A 6,551-nucleotide genomic window follows, 5' to 3' on the forward strand; every position below is an offset into this window, starting at 1 on the left:
ACGCTACTCACGCTCCACCACGGTAACGCTACTCACGCTCCACCACGGTAACGCTACCCACGCTCCACCAGCTAACTGGTTTTAAAAACAGCGAAACATTCATGCCCTCCACCTTCCAACTCCCGGTCAACACACGAGGCCCCGCACGTCCCATCCGAACAATAGAGACAGGTAGCACTCATAACCGATTTACCGAGCCAGCACAAGTACAATGCCGGACAGACCCGTGCAGGCCGGCCAAAAGGGATCGGAGTCAGTCACTGCGCTTACTCCGGCGGATGATGCAAGGTATTGATGGATTTTGATGCGCTTTAACAGACATCATTGTGAAATGTGATTATTTATGTTGCAATTGATTGATGCTTTTGTCCTAAGAAACCCTTCTCCTTAATTTGGGGGGTGGGGGGGGGGGGGGGTACAAAGTTATGGTTTCATGTTACTCTGGTGTCCTGGTGTTTCTTGTCGGAGTGGAATGGCTGTCTCCGAACAGTTTTGTAGCTATTTATACTGACGTTTTTCGATTTGAAGCCTGAATTACTAGCTTTTATTCCACACCCTTAAGTGACAAATTTAGCTTGGTTTAAATCCACACCTGTTGTAACATTTTTGTACTCCAAATGCTAACAAATGGCCAAAAATCCAACCACATGGCAGTTCTGGATGAGTACAAATAAGTCCCTCTTCATAATCGTGATGCCCACCGCTTTACAGCTTCCCTCCAAATGTTTACAAATCTGTTCAAGGCATGAGTGCGAGCAGAATATTTATGCCCTGGACAAATCAGTCACGAGGAGGCGAATCATTGCAACCAATTGGAGAGTTTTGCCATGTTCAACGTCCAACCTGAGCTGGGAGGCGGGCGCAAGCCGCTGAATAGTTGAGACGTTTCCCACGCTGAATTGCGAGTAATTCTCTCATTTGCATTGCCATGACACAGGGTGGCGCGGGTAGGCAGGTGTCTGTGAGATGTGATTGGGCGTGCGGTTTTCTATAACTGTTCGTCACATCCTTGGCAATAAATGCGGTTCGTCATCAATGGCAGGTTAAGTCATGTTCAAGTTTGAGTTGGTCTGCGTAGGGAATAGGAAGTGAGGGCTTTGCTAGTCTACAGACCGGTGTGATTCTGGTACTCGTTTATCATTTCCCAGTATTGTTCCACGGCAATTCCATTCAAAATTCACACACTTTATTTTTCACATTTCCATACATGATTTGCCATATACCTAGGTGGCAACACAGGCTGCTTGATATTGGGCATCAGTCTGGTTGGTGCAAGATTTGTGCTCTTGCAGATATCAGTACATGGCTCCTGATGGAAGCAGCAAGTCTCAAGCTGTTGCACCATCTGGTTTTACTTTGTCCTGACACAAAGAGGTACAATGAATTTTTCCAAAAGCTGTTTTTGTTGCATCATGATGGAGTACATAACATTTTATTTTACCTCGTCACGATTCTGGAGAACAAAATCTCCTGGTATACATCATACCAGGAAATGTCAAGTTTTCCAACAATGATCTACACTGATGATAAATTATTGTAACATATTCATAAATCCCAGCTATCACAAGCATTTCAGCTGATTATTTCAGGAGTTCAGCTGGTGTCCAGCACTAGCTGCTGCAATGTAGTAGCATTGAAAACCACTATGCCCAAAGTACCTAAATATATTTGTTACATATATATATATATATATATATATATATATATATATATACAAAATGTGATGTTATAATACACATGTAATAGATATATAATAATAATAAACAAATATAATGATAATAAATATAACTCAAAGTATATAAATATATTTGTATATCTTTATTCATTTTTGATTTTTTTTTTGCATCAGGTACAGGAAGCTTGGGATTTAGGCATGCATGTTTGGCAATATTCCACTATTACTAGCCTGAAATATATATGAAGCAAAAATGGGTTATTTTTAACCAAAGTTAGAGTACATTTAATATCCTCAACCTGAGCCCCATATCCCAATATTGTTGGACTCAGCTGATCAGAAATCCGTCTGTCATCACCCCTTTTACCATTGTTGTTCTTGACTTCATAATAAATGCATAATCTACTTTGAGGCAGTGCCTGCAGAGTTCCTTGTGTTGAGCACAGCACAGACAGATCTGGCATATTACCTGACAAACCTGTTTGCCATGGCTATGACAGGTTCGAGTCACAACAGGAACATCACACGACAACTGAACAGATATGGGAGTATTTGCAGTTGGATCTTCTCAGTGCGCGAGCAGAAGGCCAGCAACTGCAATAGATCTAAAATGAGCACCCACCTGCTAACTAACGACGCTCTGAAGTCGCCAGTGACAAATAATCTATCTTCCCTCTCCACGTCCCAAGGTGAAGTCCTTGTGCAGTGCTCCTTCACAGATAGCACAGCCTTAACAAAACATCTTAAATGGAAACATTTCACTTGTTTCCACACTATTCACACCTTTCAACATACTCGTAATTTCAGGAATAACGTAATCCGCGCCCCGGACAACACAACAACGGCCCGCAAATACCACACCGCAATTGTAATTTTACAAATGTCGGAAAGGATTCCAGATATGGATTCTTGCTATAGGATATTTCTAGCTTTTAGCAGACTGTTTGAAAACCAAAATATATATAAATTGAAAAACACAGTTTCTGTCTATCAAACCACGTCATTGTTAATTATTCATATATTTCAGGTCCAAATTTTGCGCTGATTAGTGCAGTCAAGTGAACAATCACGGAATGTTCCAATATTATACCAACTTCGTTTCCGCTTCACGTTATCTACTAAAACTTGCATTACCATTTTGGTCAAAGTACTAGCAGGCACTAGGCTCGCGTTTCAAGCCCTCATTTTTCAGGATGGTTGGAAAATGTTCTTAAATCAGCACTCCCCACACGACGCGAATGTCTTAGATGGCGGACCTTGGCTGTGTACTGGCAAGCCAGCGTTCTGGTCCAACTGGAGCGGAATACCTAGACGTCCGTTCGGCTGTACTGTAGCGGGTTTAGGTCGCCACGATTTTTTAGATGGGTTTCACGTGGTGTACCAGAGTGATTGGTGGTATACAAAGGGGTTCGCACAATGCCCACCGGGGTACATGCTCCACCTCTTATCAGTTTCGTTCAGGCATTAACCCTCACCCTGATTCGCCGAAGAGGGTGCATCGACCCCCTGTCGTTTCCAAACTACGGAAGGCATAGCTTAGAAGGGAAAATAAACTCCAGTAGATCGGTCTCAACTATGTCTTGCGATTCGCAGCAAGTTTCATGTTGCTAGGCCAATTAGAAACCCCACCTTGTCTAGTCAAAGGTGGCTAACTTTCCCCGAGCATCACGCTCTTCATCTTTACAAACTCATACACGCGAGACCGTGCCTCGTAACGACATTAAAATATACAGGCATGCTCCTTGTTCAATTTTGAGTTCAATAGTAAATAATGGTGCGTAATTCGAGCATAAAATCATGACGTATGGTTCCTGTAATAGGACAATGTCAGCTCGCCGCGCGCGTTCTGCCGTCCGCGGCTTCGTCAGTCGCCACCTGCCGCTCGCTTCCGTCGTGGAAAACCGTGAAGTGTTCCTCAAAAACCGCGTCGGTTCCGAAACTAGAAAAGCTAGGAACGCGTTTTTAGTCTCAAGTCACGTGTAATGAATGTACCACAGGTCATTATAAATTGAGCGCGACCACGCAACATACCGGAGAGGTACTATCAAAGAACCTTAACAGATCACATCCACTCTCCCATCAGGGCGCTGTGCGCGACTGTCAACACTGGCACAAATTGTAGTAGGTAGTAGACATGTGAAAATAAGTAAAGCAAGGCACATACGATGCTTTATGGGATGTTATTAATGACATCCACAATTGCTAACGTCCATAAAATGATTCTGTTTGAGGCCGCTAAGGTGAGAATTTTCACCCTGATGCGATAAGGGTGGCGCTAACCGCCGTGACAATTTCCTCCGATTTGGCATACAGCCCAGCACCATTGAAGCAAATGTCTGTGGTCTCCCGAGGCCCTACTCTAAACAACGACTGAAATCAACCCGATTATACACACGGCAGATTGAACCTAGCCCTGCAGGAATAAGTCCGACATTGCATGACACCGCCACCCCGCGGGGGCTTCGGTTCTTCGGCCGGCGGCATTGGGTTCGGCCTGACGGTTCCATCGACTTCCACTACCCGGACGACGCAGACCCCAAGTGTTAGTTAGATGCCGGGGAGCTGACTTACTGCATGATGTGCCAGGGCGTCGTCAACGTGACCATCACCGTAAAACGCCATCCAGCTAGAAACTCGTCGCATGAAGGGACTTGAGGGACACGGAGTGCCTCTGCTATGCGCATCAGGAGAAGGGAGAACGGCCGGCTTATTGACACTGATGCTGACACTGACACTCGTCTTGACTTTCAACGTCTCCACTGTGCCGTCAAGCGTTCAGTTTGGTTGTCGCTCTATTCCAGTCAGGCTTTTCATATCCGATCCGGCGCGCTGTTTCCGATGTCAAAACTTCGGTCACGTTACTAATAGGTGTCGGAGAGGTCCTCGCTGCACCAGATATCCATCCCCAGAGCACCAGTCCCACGACTGCGCCACTCAACACCCGAAATGCTCCAACTTTGGTGAAAACCCCAGTGCCTCATTCGGGAAGTTTCGTATGTTTCCAGCGGAAGAGATTATTAGCACCAAAGCCTATGAAGGAATTTTATTTGGAGACACTCCACGCAAGTACAAGGAGTCTTCTGCGAAACCATGATGTCCGGACCTCTTCTGTGATACTCACAGTTGCTTCATCTGATGATAGTCAGGTACTGTCGTCCTTGGCGCTTTTAAACACTAAATGTCGGATATTTCGTAACAGTGACCACCTCTGTACTGGCCCACCCTCCAATTCCACCACCACCTCCACTCGTGGAGGAAAGGAAGCAGACCATCCCGCGACTGCCATGGTGCGTAGCGGCGCTCCGTCCGCCTGTGGGGGCTGTGGGCCTCCCTTGCTGGTCGGTCCTCCCGCGAGGTCCTCTCAGTCCCGCCTGGAGAACTAGAATATAAGGGATGGACGCTGGTGCAGCGTGGCCAGGGTTCGCAGGCTCCCCCTGTGCACTCCGCACTCCTTCAGCAGGCCACAGTCGGCGAGCGACAGGCCCGGTGGCAGCCGGACAACCTCTTCCACGCCTTCACTGCGGATAGGGCCTCCTGGGGAGCAGACAGTCGGAGGCGAGTTAGCACTTCCAACGGCTTGCAAAGGGACTGAAACACTCCTTTTACTGGGTTAGTCATCGTTTAGTTAGTGCGACGGTTAGTCATCACCCCCCCCCCCCCCCCCCCCGTTACAGTTCCCTTTAAGGACAGGGGTGCAGACCGGCCTGACCAGGGTGCGCGGCGGCACACGGCTCGTTCTGAGCTCTCAGGCTCTTTCGTCCTCCCACTTCCAGCCACCCCGCCAACAGCAACCACGCCTCCCCGTCGGGTACAATGGGTCCGCCCTCAACACAGCCACCGAGGTTTTCAGATGTACGAACTCCGTACAAAACATCACCTTCCGCCCAGGGCCGTGGCACGAAACGGCATCGTCGTGGCTTGTCTTCCAAACACTGACGCGGACGCCCATGGGGACGTTGCCATTTTGGTACATAACAACATTCCCTGTACCGAGCTTGATCTCCGCACCGAACCGCAGGCTGTCACTGCTACGGTGGACCTGGACGTTACCAAACCGACGGTCTGCTTTGTAAACTTGCCACTAACAGCCGTCTTACGTGATCGTGATCGTGGTCGAGGACAGCTCCATGACTGGGTTCCGTCCTCGACCAACTGCCATCGCCGTTCTTGGTCCTCGGCAATTTAACTCCCATCACACGATGTGGAGCTGTGTGCTTACGAACAGCAGGGGCAGGCGACTAGAACGTCTGCTGAGCAGGAACATTCATTTAATTCTAACCACTGGATACTCCACCTACATTTCAATGGCGTCGGGAAACACCTCAGCTATTGACCTCTCAAGATGTGCGCCAACACTGTGCGACCAGTTCTCGTGGGAAGTTGACAGCTGCCCGCGCAGAGCGATCACCTTCCCATCTGGCTGAACAACAGCGCTGCTCACCCAGGCATCCGGCCACCGCGACGGAATATCCGACGAGCTGATTGGGCGGCGTTTTCTGCGAGGTGCTTAATCGCCGCACACTGTTCAGTCTGGGATTCAACAACATCTCTGAAAGAGCACGTTAATTCAAGTATTGTGACGGCAGTTCGAGAATTTCGTCGACGTCGGGCAAACCCCGGCGGCTGTCAGTACCCTGGCAGTCGGAGGAATGTCGGTCTACTATCCCAAATAGAAGCAGGGCACTTAAACGTGCTAACCGGTCGTCCATTACAGCAAACAAACAAACTTACTTTGCTTAAACAAGGCTGGTGCACAGGACAGACGAGCTGTGCGCGAGTCGAAACGCAGGTCATGGCTAGACTATGTGACAACCGTCAACTGCTTATTACACCATTGACCAGGCTTGGCCAATTTTAAGCAAATGCTACATTATTC

This window comes from Pollicipes pollicipes, unplaced genomic scaffold (assembly GCF_011947565.3).
Source record: "Pollicipes pollicipes isolate AB1234 unplaced genomic scaffold, Ppol_2.1 Scaffold_4881;HRSCAF=5763_pilon_pilon_pilon, whole genome shotgun sequence".
Lineage (NCBI taxonomy): Eukaryota > Metazoa > Arthropoda > Thecostraca > Pollicipedomorpha > Pollicipedidae > Pollicipes > Pollicipes pollicipes.